We start from the raw sequence: 12,394 nt of genomic DNA on the forward strand, positions 1-12,394 counted from the left end.
CAAGTGAAATAATTCACAGCCAGCGAATGTGTCTAGGCAGATACGAGCGAACGATTAGCAGCCACAATTGGCAAGCGTGCTGTTACGCGCAGGAAGCACCCTCCTCCCAGCCCTATACTTAATTTAGAACCAGTACAAGTCTTCCCTTAACATTCTCAAACCTATGTCGGAAAGATCTGCCTTGCGCCGAGTTCACAAAAATCCCACTGCACATTCCCATTCTTCACGTGCAGCCGGCTGCTACTGGTGTTGCTAGTTGTGACTGCTGATGACAGATGCCGTAGCAATCAATTCATGGAGTGAGTTGTATGTTTTGCGACACTCTGTCTCTGACAAGCAAGCGGAGGTGACATAGGCGCGAACACGGGAAGTTTGCAGCCCCTCGCTGCCTGCAGAGACCGAGCAGCCACACTAGTTGGGCGGCCTAAGCCGTAGGCGAAATGTGCTCACTCGCTTGGGTGCGACGTCAAGCTCTAAATAAGGCTGTCACTAGCGTGAGCGTCGTGTAAAGTCGGAAAAGTCGTCTGCATGGGTGAGTGCAATGTTTGGGGAGCGTTTCGTAGTTTGCGCAGTGCAATGGAGACGCGGAAACTTGTTGTGGCCCAGTCTTTTGCAGTTGGACGACAAGAGTGGTACACAGTAGTAAAGTGCGAGGCAGTGAGTTGGCATCAACAGTCGAGTGCACAATGGGGCTTCTGATGTGCTTGTTACCTCAGGCGCTGTGTGATTGTCGACAAGGAGTGAAAACGGAGCAATTTGTGACTGTCCTTTCAATTTAAGACGTTAAATACAGACGGAATTTGTAGTCGTAATACCAGAGCATCGAAACTACTTGGAACTCTTGTGCATATGAACGTGATCGCGCCTTTGTACACTGGTCCCTTCGCCCCTATAAACCAACCAACCATCATGTCCGCGCACATCAGAGTAGCAAAGGATGGAAAACAGCGCAGCTTTGTTGCGCTTGGGGGCGTAGCTCAGTTGGTAGAGCGTTCGCTTTGCATGTGAAAGGTCCCGGGTTCAAGCCCCGGCGCCTCCATGTTTTGTGGACAGTGCATGGTAAGTGTTGGTCGCGGCGAGCCTAAAGACACGCAAGATGTTGCAAAGCCAGCGTCACAGACTCATATGATGTATACTGACGTAAGGAGAGCAAGACGTGAATGTGAGGACCGGCTGTTGTCGAGGTGTCATCGAGTGCAAATCTGTCTTAGGTATAACGGCCTAACCTCAATGCAGTCTAGAGTGTGGACAAGACGTTCGTCTTACTCAGAGCGGTGGCCGAACGCTATTTTCGACGTTGTGCGTGCCACTTTAATTTTGGCCAACTACGATTCGATACAGAATGCAGGAAACCTGAAAGACACCCTCACGGACACATTGAGAGTAGTGTTTGTCTGCGGAATAATGGGAGTGCAAGGTTCTGTGATATTGATATGGTTGTATGTAGCACTATCCATCATCAGGGGGCGTAGCTGATGGTAGAGCGCTCGCTTAGCATGCGAGAAGTACTGGGATCGATACCCAGCGTCTCCAGAATTTTTAACACACCAACATGCGCACACTGCCATGCAAGTGAAATAATTCACAGCCAGCGAATGTGTCTAGGCAGATACGAGCGAACGATTAGCAGCCACAATTGGCAAGCGTGCTGTTACGCGCAGGAAGCACCCTCCTCCCAGCCCTATACTTAATTTAGAACCAGTACAAGTCTTCCCTTAACATTCTCAAACCTATGTCGGAAAGATCTGCCTTGCGCCGAGTTCACAAAAATCCCACTGCACATTCCCATTCTTCACGTGCAGCCGGCTGCTACTGGTGTTGCTAGTTGTGACTGCTGATGACAGATGCCGTAGCAATCAATTCATGGAGTGAGTTGTATGTTTTGCGACACTCTGTCTCTGACAAGCAAGCGGAGGTGACATAGGCGCGAACACGGGAAGTTTGCAGCCCCTCGCTGCCTGCAGAGACCGAGCAGCCACACTAGTTGGGCGGCCTAAGCCGTAGGCGAAATGTGCTCACTCGCTTGGGTGCGACGTCAAGCTCTAAATAAGGCTGTCACTAGCGTGAGCGTCGTGTAAAGTCGGAAAAGTCGTCTGCATGGGTGAGTGCAATGTTTGGGGAGCGTTTCGTAGTTTGCGCAGTGCAATGGAGACGCGGAAACTTGTTGTGGCCCAGTCTTTTGCAGTTGGACGACAAGAGTGGTACACAGTAGTAAAGTGCGAGGCAGTGAGTTGGCATCAACAGTCGAGTGCACAATGGGGCTTCAGATGTGCTTGTTACCTCAGGCGCTGTGTGATTGTCGACAAGGAGTGAAAACGGAGCAATTTGTGACTGTCCTTTCAATTTAAGACGTTAAATACAGACGGAATTTGTAGTCGTAATACCAGAGCATCGAAACTACTTGGAACTCTTGTGCATATGAACGTGATCGCGCCTTTGTACACTGGTCCCTTCGCCCCTATAAACCAACCAACCATCATGTCCGCGCACATCAGAGTAGCAAAGGATGGAAAACAGCGCAGCTTTGTTGCGCTTGGGGGCGTAGCTCAGTTGGTAGAGCGTTCGCTTTGCATGTGAAAGGTCCCGGGTTCAAGCCCCGGCGCCTCCATGTTTTGTGGACAGTGCATGGTAAGTGTTGGTCGCGGCGAGCCTAAAGACACGCAAGATGTTGCAAAGCCAGCGTCACAGACTCATATGATGTATACTGACGTAAGGAGAGCAAGACGTGAATGTGAGGACCGGCTGTTGTCGAGGTGTCATCGAGTGCAAATCTGTCTTAGGTATAACGGCCTAACCTCAATGCAGTCTAGAGTGTGGACAAGACGTTCGTCTTACTCAGAGCGGTGGCCGAACGCTATTTTCGACGTTGTGCGTGCCACTTTAATTTTGGCCAACTACGATTCGATACAGAATGCAGGAAACCTGAAAGACACCCTCACGGACACATTGAGAGTAGTGTTTGTCTGCGGAATAATGGGAGTGCAAGGGTCTGTGATATTGATATGGTTGTATGTAGCACTATCCGTCATCAGGGGGCGTAGCTCAGATGGTAGAGCGCTCGCTTAGCATGCGAGAGGTACTGGGATCGATACCCAGCGTCTCCAGAATTTTTAACACACCAACATGCGCACACTGCCATGCAAGTGAAATAATTCACAGCCAGCGAATGTGTCTAGGCAGATACGAGCGAACGATTAGCAGCCACAATTGGCAAGCGTGCTGTACGCGCAGGAAGCACCCTCCTCCCAGCCCTATACTTAATTTAGAACCAGTACAAGTCTTCCCTTAACATTCTCAAACCTATGTCGGAAAGATCTGCCTTGCGCCGAGTTCACAAAAATCCCACTGCACATTCCCATTCTTCACGTGCAGCCGGCTGCTACTGGTGTTGCTAGTTGTGACTGCTGATGACAGATGCCGTAGCAATCAATTCATGGAGTGAGTTGTATGTTTTGCGACACTCTGTCTCTGACAAGCAAGCGGAGGTGACATAGGCGCGAACACGGGAAGTTTGCAGCCCCTCGCTGCCTGCAGAGACCGAGCAGCCACACTAGTTGGGCGGCCTAAGCCGTAGGCGAAATGTGCTCACTCGCTTGGGTGCGACGTCAAGCTCTAAATAAGGCTGTCACTAGCGTGAGCGTCGTGTAAAGTCGGAAAAGTCGTCTGCATGGGTGAGTGCAATGTTTGGGGAGCGTTTCGTAGTTTGCGCAGTGCAATGGAGACGCGGAAACTTGTTGTGGCCCAGTCTTTTGCAGTTGGACGACAAGAGTGGTACACAGTAGTAAAGTGCGAGGCAGTGAGTTGGCATCAACAGTCGAGTGCACAATGGGGCTTCAGATGTGCTTGTTACCTCAGGCGCTGTGTGATTGTCGACAAGGAGTGAAAACGGAGCAATTTGTGACTGTCCTTTCAATTTAAGACGTTAAATACAGACGGAATTTGTAGTCGTAATACCAGAGCATCGAAACTACTTGGAACTCTTGTGCATATGAACGTGATCGCGCCTTTGTACACTGGTCCCTTCGCCCCTATAAACCAACCAACCATCATGTCCGCGCACATCAGAGTAGCAAAGGATGGAAAACAGCGCAGCTTTGTTGCGCTTGGGGGCGTAGCTCAGTTGGTAGAGCGTTCGCTTTGCATGTGAAAGGTCCCGGGTTCAAGCCCCGGCGCCTCCATGTTTTGTGGACAGTGCATGGTAAGTGTTGGTCGCGGCGAGCCTAAAGACACGCAAGATGTTGCAAAGCCAGCGTCACAGACTCATATGATGTATACTGACGTAAGGAGAGCAAGACGTGAATGTGAGGACCGGCTGTTGTCGAGGTGTCATCGAGTGCAAATCTGTCTTAGGTATAACGGCCTAACCTCAATGCAGTCTAGAGTGTGGACAAGACGTTCGTCTTACTCAGAGCGGTGGCCGAACGCTATTTTCGACGTTGTGCGTGCCACTTTAATTTTGGCCAACTACGATTCGATACAGAATGCAGGAAACCTGAAAGACACCCTCACGGACACATTGAGAGTAGTGTTTGTCTGCGGAATAATGGGAGTGCAAGGGTCTGTGATATTGATATGGTTGTATGTAGCACTATCCATCATCAGGGGGCGTAGCTGATGGTAGAGCGCTCGCTTAGCATGCGAGAAGTACTGGGATCGATACCCAGCGTCTCCAGAATTTTTAACACACCAACATGCGCACACTGCCATGCAAGTGAAATAATTCACAGCCAGCGAATGTGTCTAGGCAGATACGAGCGAACGATTAGCAGCCACAATTGGCAAGCGTGCTGTTACGCGCAGGAAGCACCCTCCTCCCAGCCCTATACTTAATTTAGAACCAGTACAAGTCTTCCCTTAACATTCTCAAACCTATGTCGGAAAGATCTGCCTTGCGCCGAGTTCACAAAAATCCCACTGCACATTCCCATTCTTCACGTGCAGCCGGCTGCTACTGGTGTTGCTAGTTGTGACTGCTGATGACAGATGCCGTAGCAATCAATTCATGGAGTGAGTTGTATGTTTTGCGACACTCTGTCTCTGACAAGCAAGCGGAGGTGACATAGGCGCGAACACGGGAAGTTTGCAGCCCCTCGCTGCCTGCAGAGACCGAGCAGCCACACTAGTTGGGCGGCCTAAGCCGTAGGCGAAATGTGCTCACTCGCTTGGGTGCGACGTCAAGCTCTAAATAAGGCTGTCACTAGCGTGAGCGTCGTGTAAAGTCGGAAAAGTCGTCTGCATGGGTGAGTGCAATGTTTGGGGAGCGTTTCGTAGTTTGCGCAGTGCAATGGAGACGCGGAAACTTGTTGTGGCCCAGTCTTTTGCAGTTGGACGACAAGAGTGGTACACAGTAGTAAAGTGCGAGGCAGTGAGTTGGCATCAACAGTCGAGTGCACAATGGGGCTTCAGATGTGCTTGTTACCTCAGGCGCTGTGTGATTGTCGACAAGGAGTGAAAACGGAGCAATTTGTGACTGTCCTTTCAATTTAAGACGTTAAATACAGACGGAATTTGTAGTCGTAATACCAGAGCATCGAAACTACTTGGAACTCTTGTGCATATGAACGTGATCGCGCCTTTGTACACTGGTCCCTTCGCCCCTATAAACCAACCAACCATCATGTCCGCGCACATCAGAGTAGCAAAGGATGGAAAACAGCGCAGCTTTGTTGCGCTTGGGGGCGTAGCTCAGTTGGTAGAGCGTTCGCTTTGCATGTGAAAGGTCCCGGGTTCAAGCCCCGGCGCCTCCATGTTTTGTGGACAGTGCATGGTAAGTGTTGGTCGCGGCGAGCCTAAAGACACGCAAGATGTTGCAAAGCCAGCGTCACAGACTCATATGATGTATACTGACGTAAGGAGAGCAAGACGTGAATGTGAGGACCGGCTGTTGTCGAGGTGTCATCGAGTGCAAATCTGTCTTAGGTATAACGGCCTAACCTCAATGCAGTCTAGAGTGTGGACAAGACGTTCGTCTTACTCAGAGCGGTGGCCGAACGCTATTTTCGACGTTGTGCGTGCCACTTTAATTTTGGCCAACTACGATTCGATACAGAATGCAGGAAACCTGAAAGACACCCTCACGGACACATTGAGAGTAGTGTTTGTCTGCGGAATAATGGGAGTGCAAGGGTCTGTGATATTGATATGGTTGTATGTAGCACTATCCATCATCAGGGGGCGTAGCTGATGGTAGAGCGCTCGCTTAGCATGCGAGAAGTACTGGGATCGATACCCAGCGTCTCCAGAATTTTTAACACACCAACATGCGCACACTGCCATGCAAGTGAAATAATTCACAGCCAGCGAATGTGTCTAGGCAGATACGAGCGAACGATTAGCAGCCACAATTGGCAAGCGTGCTGTTACGCGCAGGAAGCACCCTCCTCCCAGCCCTATACTTAATTTAGAACCAGTACAAGTCTTCCCTTAACATTCTCAAACCTATGTCGGAAAGATCTGCCTTGCGCCGAGTTCACAAAAATCCCACTGCACATTCCCATTCTTCACGTGCAGCCGGCTGCTACTGGTGTTGCTAGTTGTGACTGCTGATGACAGATGCCGTAGCAATCAATTCATGGAGTGAGTTGTATGTTTTGCGACACTCTGTCTCTGACAAGCAAGCGGAGGTGACATAGGCGCGAACACGGGAAGTTTGCAGCCCCTCGCTGCCTGCAGAGACCGAGCAGCCACACTAGTTGGGCGGCCTAAGCCGTAGGCGAAATGTGCTCACTCGCTTGGGTGCGACGTCAAGCTCTAAATAAGGCTGTCACTAGCGTGAGCGTCGTGTAAAGTCGGAAAAGTCGTCTGCATGGGTGAGTGCAATGTTTGGGGAGCGTTTCGTAGTTTGCGCAGTGCAATGGAGACGCGGAAACTTGTTGTGGCCCAGTCTTTTGCAGTTGGACGACAAGAGTGGTACACAGTAGTAAAGTGCGAGGCAGTGAGTTGGCATCAACAGTCGAGTGCACAATGGGGCTTCAGATGTGCTTGTTACCTCAGGCGCTGTGTGATTGTCGACAAGGAGTGAAAACGGAGCAATTTGTGACTGTCCTTTCAATTTAAGACGTTAAATACAGACGGAATTTGTAGTCGTAATACCAGAGCATCGAAACTACTTGGAACTCTTGTGCATATGAACGTGATCGCGCCTTTGTACACTGGTCCCTTCGCCCCTATAAACCAACCAACCATCATGTCCGCGCACATCAGAGTAGCAAAGGATGGAAAACAGCGCAGCTTTGTTGCGCTTGGGGGCGTAGCTCAGTTGGTAGAGCGTTCGCTTTGCATGTGAAAGGTCCCGGGTTCAAGCCCCGGCGCCTCCATGTTTTGTGGACAGTGCATGGTAAGTGTTGGTCGCGGCGAGCCTAAAGACACGCAAGATGTTGCAAAGCCAGCGTCACAGACTCATATGATGTATACTGACGTAAGGAGAGCAAGACGTGAATGTGAGGACCGGCTGTTGTCGAGGTGTCATCGAGTGCAAATCTGTCTTAGGTATAACGGCCTAACCTCAATGCAGTCTAGAGTGTGGACAAGACGTTCGTCTTACTCAGAGCGGTGGCCGAACGCTATTTTCGACGTTGTGCGTGCCACTTTAATTTTGGCCAACTACGATTCGATACAGAATGCAGGAAACCTGAAAGACACCCTCACGGACACATTGAGAGTAGTGTTTGTCTGCGGAATAATGGGAGTGCAAGGGTCTGTGATATTGATATGGTTGTATGTAGCACTATCAATCATCAGGGGGCGTAGCTGATGGTAGAGCGCTCGCTTAGCATGCGAGAAGTACTGGGATCGATACCCAGCGTCTCCAGAATTTTTAACACACCAACATGCGCACACTGCCATGCAAGTGAAATAATTCACAGCCAGCGAATGTGTCTAGGCAGATACGAGCGAACGATTAGCAGCCACAATTGGCAAGCGTGCTGTTACGCGCAGGAAGCACCCTCCTCCCAGCCCTATACTTAATTTAGAACCAGTACAAGTCTTCCCTTAACATTCTCAAACCTATGTCGGAAAGATCTGCCTTGCGCCGAGTTCACAAAAATCCCACTGCACATTCCCATTCTTCACGTGCAGCCGGCTGCTACTGGTGTTGCTAGTTGTGACTGCTGATGACAGATGCCGTAGCAATCAATTCATGGAGTGAGTTGTATATTTTGCGACACTCTGTCTCTGACAAGCAAGCGGAGGTGACATAGGCGCGAACACGGGAAGTTTGCAGCCCCTCGCTGCCTGCAGAGACCGAGCAGCCACACTAGTTGGGCGGCCTAAGCCGTAGGCGAAATGTGCTCACTCGCTTGGGTGCGACGTCAAGCTCTAAATAAGGCTGTCACTAGCGTGAGCGTCGTGTAAAGTCGGAAAAGTCGTCTGCATGGGTGAGTGCAATGTTTGGGGAGCGTTTCGTAGTTTGCGCAGTGCAATGGAGACGCGGAAACTTGTTGTGGCCCAGTCTTTTGCAGTTGGACGACAAGAGTGGTACACAGTAGTAAAGTGCGAGGCAGTGAGTTGGCATCAACAGTCGAGTGCACAATGGGGCTTCAGATGTGCTTGTTACCTCAGGCGCTGTGTGATTGTCGACAAGGAGTGAAAACGGAGCAATTTGTGACTGTCCTTTCAATTTAAGACGTTAAATACAGACGGAATTTGTAGTCGTAATACCAGAGCATCGAAACTACTTGGAACTCTTGTGCATATGAACGTGATCGCGCCTTTGTACACTGGTCCCTTCGCCCCTATAAACCAACCAACCATCATGTCCGCGCACATCAGAGTAGCAAAGGATGGAAAACAGCGCAGCTTTGTTGCGCTTGGGGGCGTAGCTCAGTTGGTAGAGCGTTCGCTTTGCATGTGAAAGGTCCCGGGTTCAAGCCCCGGCGCCTCCATGTTTTGTGGACAGTGCATGGTAAGTGTTGGTCGCGGCGAGCCTAAAGACACGCAAGATGTTGCAAAGCCAGCGTCACAGACTCATATGATGTATACTGACGTAAGGAGAGCAAGACGTGAATGTGAGGACCGGCTGTTGTCGAGGTGTCATCGAGTGCAAATCTGTCTTAGGTATAACGGCCTAACCTCAATGCAGTCTAGAGTGTGGACAAGACGTTCGTCTTACTCAGAGCGGTGGCCGAACGCTATTTTCGACGTTGTGCGTGCCACTTTAATTTTGGCCAACTACGATTCGATACAGAATGCAGGAAACCTGAAAGACACCCTCACGGACACATTGAGAGTAGTGTTTGTCTGCGGAATAATGGGAGTGCAAGGGTCTGTGATATTGATATGGTTGTATGTAGCACTATCCGTCATCAGGGGGCGTAGCTGATGGTAGAGCGCTCGCTTAGCATGCGAGAAGTACTGGGATCGACACCCAGCGTCTCCAGAATTTTTAACACACCAACATGCGCACACTGCCATGCAGGTGAAATAATTCACAGCCAGCGAATGTGTCTAGGCAGATACGAGCGAACGATTAGCAGCCACAATTGGCAAGCGTGCTGTTACGCGCAGGAAGCACCCTCCTCCCAGCCCTATACTTAATTTAGAACCAGTACAAGTCTTCCCTTAACATTCTCAAACCTATGTCGGAAAGATCTGCCTTGCGCCGAGTTCACAAAAATCCCACTGCACATTCCCATTCTTCACGTGCAGCCGGCTGCTACTGGTGTTGCTAGTTGTGACTGCTGATGACAGATGCCGTAGCAATCAATTCATGGAGTGAGTTGTATGTTTTGCGACACTCTGTCTCTGACAAGCAAGCGGAGGTGACATAGGCGCGAACACGGGAAGTTTGCAGCCCCTCGCTGCCTGCAGAGACCGAGCAGCCACACTAGTTGGGCGGCCTAAGCCGTAGGCGAAATGTGCTCACTCGCTTGGGTGCGACGTCAAGCTCTAAATAAGGCTGTCACTAGCGTGAGCGTCGTGTAAAGTCGGAAAAGTCGTCTGCATGGGTGAGTGCAATGTTTGGGGAGCGTTTCGTAGTTTGCGCAGTGCAATGGAGACGCGGAAACTTGTTGTGGCCCAGTCTTTTGCAGTTGGACGACAAGAGTGGTACACAGTAGTAAAGTGCGAGGCAGTGAGTTGGCATCAACAGTCGAGTGCACAATGGGGCTTCAGATGTGCTTGTTACCTCAGGCGCTGTGTGATTGTCGACAAGGAGTGAAAACGGAGCAATTTGTGACTGTCCTTTCAATTTAAGACGTTAAATACAGACGGAATTTGTAGTCGTAATACCAGAGCATCGAAACTACTTGGGACTCTTGTGCATATGAACGTGATCGCGCCTTTGTACACTGGTCCCTTCGCCCCTATAAACCAACCAACCATCATGTCCGCGCACATCAGAGTAGCAAAGGATGGAAAACAGCGCAGCTTTGTTGCGCTTGGGGGCGTAGCTCAGTTGGTAGAGCGTTCGCTTTGCATGTGAAAGGTCCCGGGTTCAAGCCCCGGCGCCTCCATGTTTTGTGGACAGTGCATGGTAAGTGTTGGTCGCGGCGAGCCTAAAGACACGCAAGATGTTGCAAAGCCAGCGTCACAGACTCATATGATGTATACTGACGTAAGGAGAGCAAGACGTGAATGTGAGGACCGGCTGTTGTCGAGGTGTCATCGAGTGCAAATCTGTCTTAGGTATAACGGCCTAACCTCAATGCAGTCTAGAGTGTGGACAAGACGTTCGTCTTACTCAGAGCGGTGGCCGAACGCTATTTTCGACGTTGTGCGTGCCACTTTAATTTTGGCCAACTACGATTCGATACAGAATGCAGGAAACCTGAAAGACACCCTCACGGACACATTGAGAGTAGTGTTTGTCTGCGGAATAATGGGAGTGCAAGGGTCTGTGATATTGATATGGTTGTATGTAGCACTATCCGTCATCAGGGGGCGTAGCTCAGATGGTAGAGCGCTCGCTTAGCATGCGAGAGGTACTGGGATCGATACCCAGCGTCTCCAGAATTTTTAACACACCAACATGCGCACACTGCCATGCAAGTGAAATAATTCACAGCCAGCGAATGTGTCTAGGCAGATACGAGCGAACGATTAGCAGCCACAATTGGCAAGCGTGCTGTTACGCGCAGGAAGCACCCTCCTCCCAGCCCTATACTTAATTTAGAACCAGTACAAGTCTTCCCTTAACATTCTCAAACCTATGTCGGAAAGATCTGCCTTGCGCCGAGTTCACAAAAATCCCACTGCACATTCCCATTCCTCACGTGCAGCCGGCTGCTACTGGTGTTGCTAGTTGTGACTGCTGATGACAGATGCCGTAGCAATCAATTCATGGAGTGAGTTGTATGTTTTGCGACACTCTGTCTCTGACAAGCAAGCGGAGGTGACATAGGCGCGAACACGGGAAGTTTGCAGCCCCTCGCTGCCTGCAGAGACCGAGCAGCCACACTAGTTGGGCGGCCTAAGCCGTAGGCGAAATGTGCTCACTCGCTTGGGTGCGACGTCAAGCTCTAAATAAGGCTGTCACTAGCGTGAGCGTCGTGTAAAGTCGGAAAAGTCGTCTGCATGGGTGAGTGCAATGTTTGGGGAGCGTTTCGTAGTTTGCGCAGTGCAATGGAGACGCGGAAACTTGTTGTGGCCCAGTCTTTTGCAGTTGGACGACAAGAGTGGTACACAGTAGTAAAGTGCGAGGCAGTGAGTTGGCATCAACAGTCGAGTGCACAATGGGGCTTCAGATGTGCTTGTTACCTCAGGCGCTGTGTGATTGTCGACAAGGAGTGAAAACGGAGCAATTTGTGACTGTCCTTTCAATTTAAGACGTTAAATACAGACGGAATTTGTAGTCGTAATACCAGAGCATCGAAACTACTTGGAACTCTTGTGCATATGAACGTGATCGCGCCTTTGTACACTGGTCCCTTCGCCCCTATAAACCAACCAACCATCATGTCCGCGCACATCAGAGTAGCAAAGGATGGAAAACAGCGCAGCTTTGTTGCGCTTGGGGGCGTAGCTCAGTTGGTAGAGCGTTCGCTTTGCATGTGAAAGGTCCCGGGTTCAAGCCCCGGCGCCTCCATGTTTTGTGGACAGTGCATGGTAAGTGTTGGTCGCGGCGAGCCTAAAGACACGCAAGATGTTGCAAAGCCAGCGTCACAGACTCATATGATGTATACTGACGTAAGGAGAGCAAGACGTGAATGTGAGGACCGGCTGTTGTCGAGGTGTCATCGAGTGCAAATCTGTCTTAGGTATAACGGCCTAACCTCAATGCAGTCTAGAGTGTGGACAAGACGTTCGTCTTACTCAGAGCGGTGGCCGAACGCTATTTTCGACGTTGTGCGTGCCACTTTAATTTTGGCCAACTACGATTCGATACAGAATGCAGGAAACCTGAAAGACACCCTCACGGACACATTGAGAGTAGTGTTTGTCTGCGGAATAATGG

At 50.3% G+C, this 12,394-nt stretch overlaps 10 non-coding genes across 10 annotated transcripts; all 10 read left to right on the forward strand.

Annotated features, from left to right (window-relative positions):
- Positions 1-966: 966 nt before the first annotated feature.
- On the forward strand, positions 967-1,039 carry Trnaa-ugc (transfer RNA alanine (anticodon UGC)). Its single transcript has one exon. It is a non-coding gene; the product is annotated as a tRNA-Ala (tRNA).
- A 1,496-nt stretch (positions 1,040-2,535) lies between these two features.
- Positions 2,536-2,608, forward strand: Trnaa-ugc (transfer RNA alanine (anticodon UGC)). Its single transcript has one exon. It is a non-coding gene; the product is annotated as a tRNA-Ala (tRNA).
- A 423-nt stretch (positions 2,609-3,031) lies between these two features.
- Trnaa-agc (transfer RNA alanine (anticodon AGC)) lies at positions 3,032-3,104 on the forward strand. The gene has a single exon. It is a non-coding gene; the product is annotated as a tRNA-Ala (tRNA).
- Positions 3,105-4,105: 1,001 nt separating this feature from the next.
- Trnaa-ugc (transfer RNA alanine (anticodon UGC)) lies at positions 4,106-4,178 on the forward strand. The gene has a single exon. It is a non-coding gene; the product is annotated as a tRNA-Ala (tRNA).
- Positions 4,179-5,674: 1,496 nt separating this feature from the next.
- On the forward strand, positions 5,675-5,747 carry Trnaa-ugc (transfer RNA alanine (anticodon UGC)). Its single transcript has one exon. It is a non-coding gene; the product is annotated as a tRNA-Ala (tRNA).
- Positions 5,748-7,243: 1,496 nt separating this feature from the next.
- Positions 7,244-7,316, forward strand: Trnaa-ugc (transfer RNA alanine (anticodon UGC)). Its single transcript has one exon. It is a non-coding gene; the product is annotated as a tRNA-Ala (tRNA).
- A 1,496-nt stretch (positions 7,317-8,812) lies between these two features.
- Trnaa-ugc (transfer RNA alanine (anticodon UGC)) lies at positions 8,813-8,885 on the forward strand. Its single transcript has one exon. It is a non-coding gene; the product is annotated as a tRNA-Ala (tRNA).
- A 1,496-nt stretch (positions 8,886-10,381) lies between these two features.
- Positions 10,382-10,454, forward strand: Trnaa-ugc (transfer RNA alanine (anticodon UGC)). The gene has a single exon. It is a non-coding gene; the product is annotated as a tRNA-Ala (tRNA).
- A 423-nt stretch (positions 10,455-10,877) lies between these two features.
- Positions 10,878-10,950, forward strand: Trnaa-agc (transfer RNA alanine (anticodon AGC)). The gene has a single exon. It is a non-coding gene; the product is annotated as a tRNA-Ala (tRNA).
- Positions 10,951-11,952: 1,002 nt separating this feature from the next.
- On the forward strand, positions 11,953-12,025 carry Trnaa-ugc (transfer RNA alanine (anticodon UGC)). The gene has a single exon. It is a non-coding gene; the product is annotated as a tRNA-Ala (tRNA).
- Positions 12,026-12,394: the final 369 nt, after the last annotated feature.

This window comes from Schistocerca cancellata, chromosome 10, assembly GCF_023864275.1.
Source record: "Schistocerca cancellata isolate TAMUIC-IGC-003103 chromosome 10, iqSchCanc2.1, whole genome shotgun sequence".
In the NCBI taxonomy this organism is placed as follows: domain Eukaryota; kingdom Metazoa; phylum Arthropoda; class Insecta; order Orthoptera; family Acrididae; genus Schistocerca; species Schistocerca cancellata.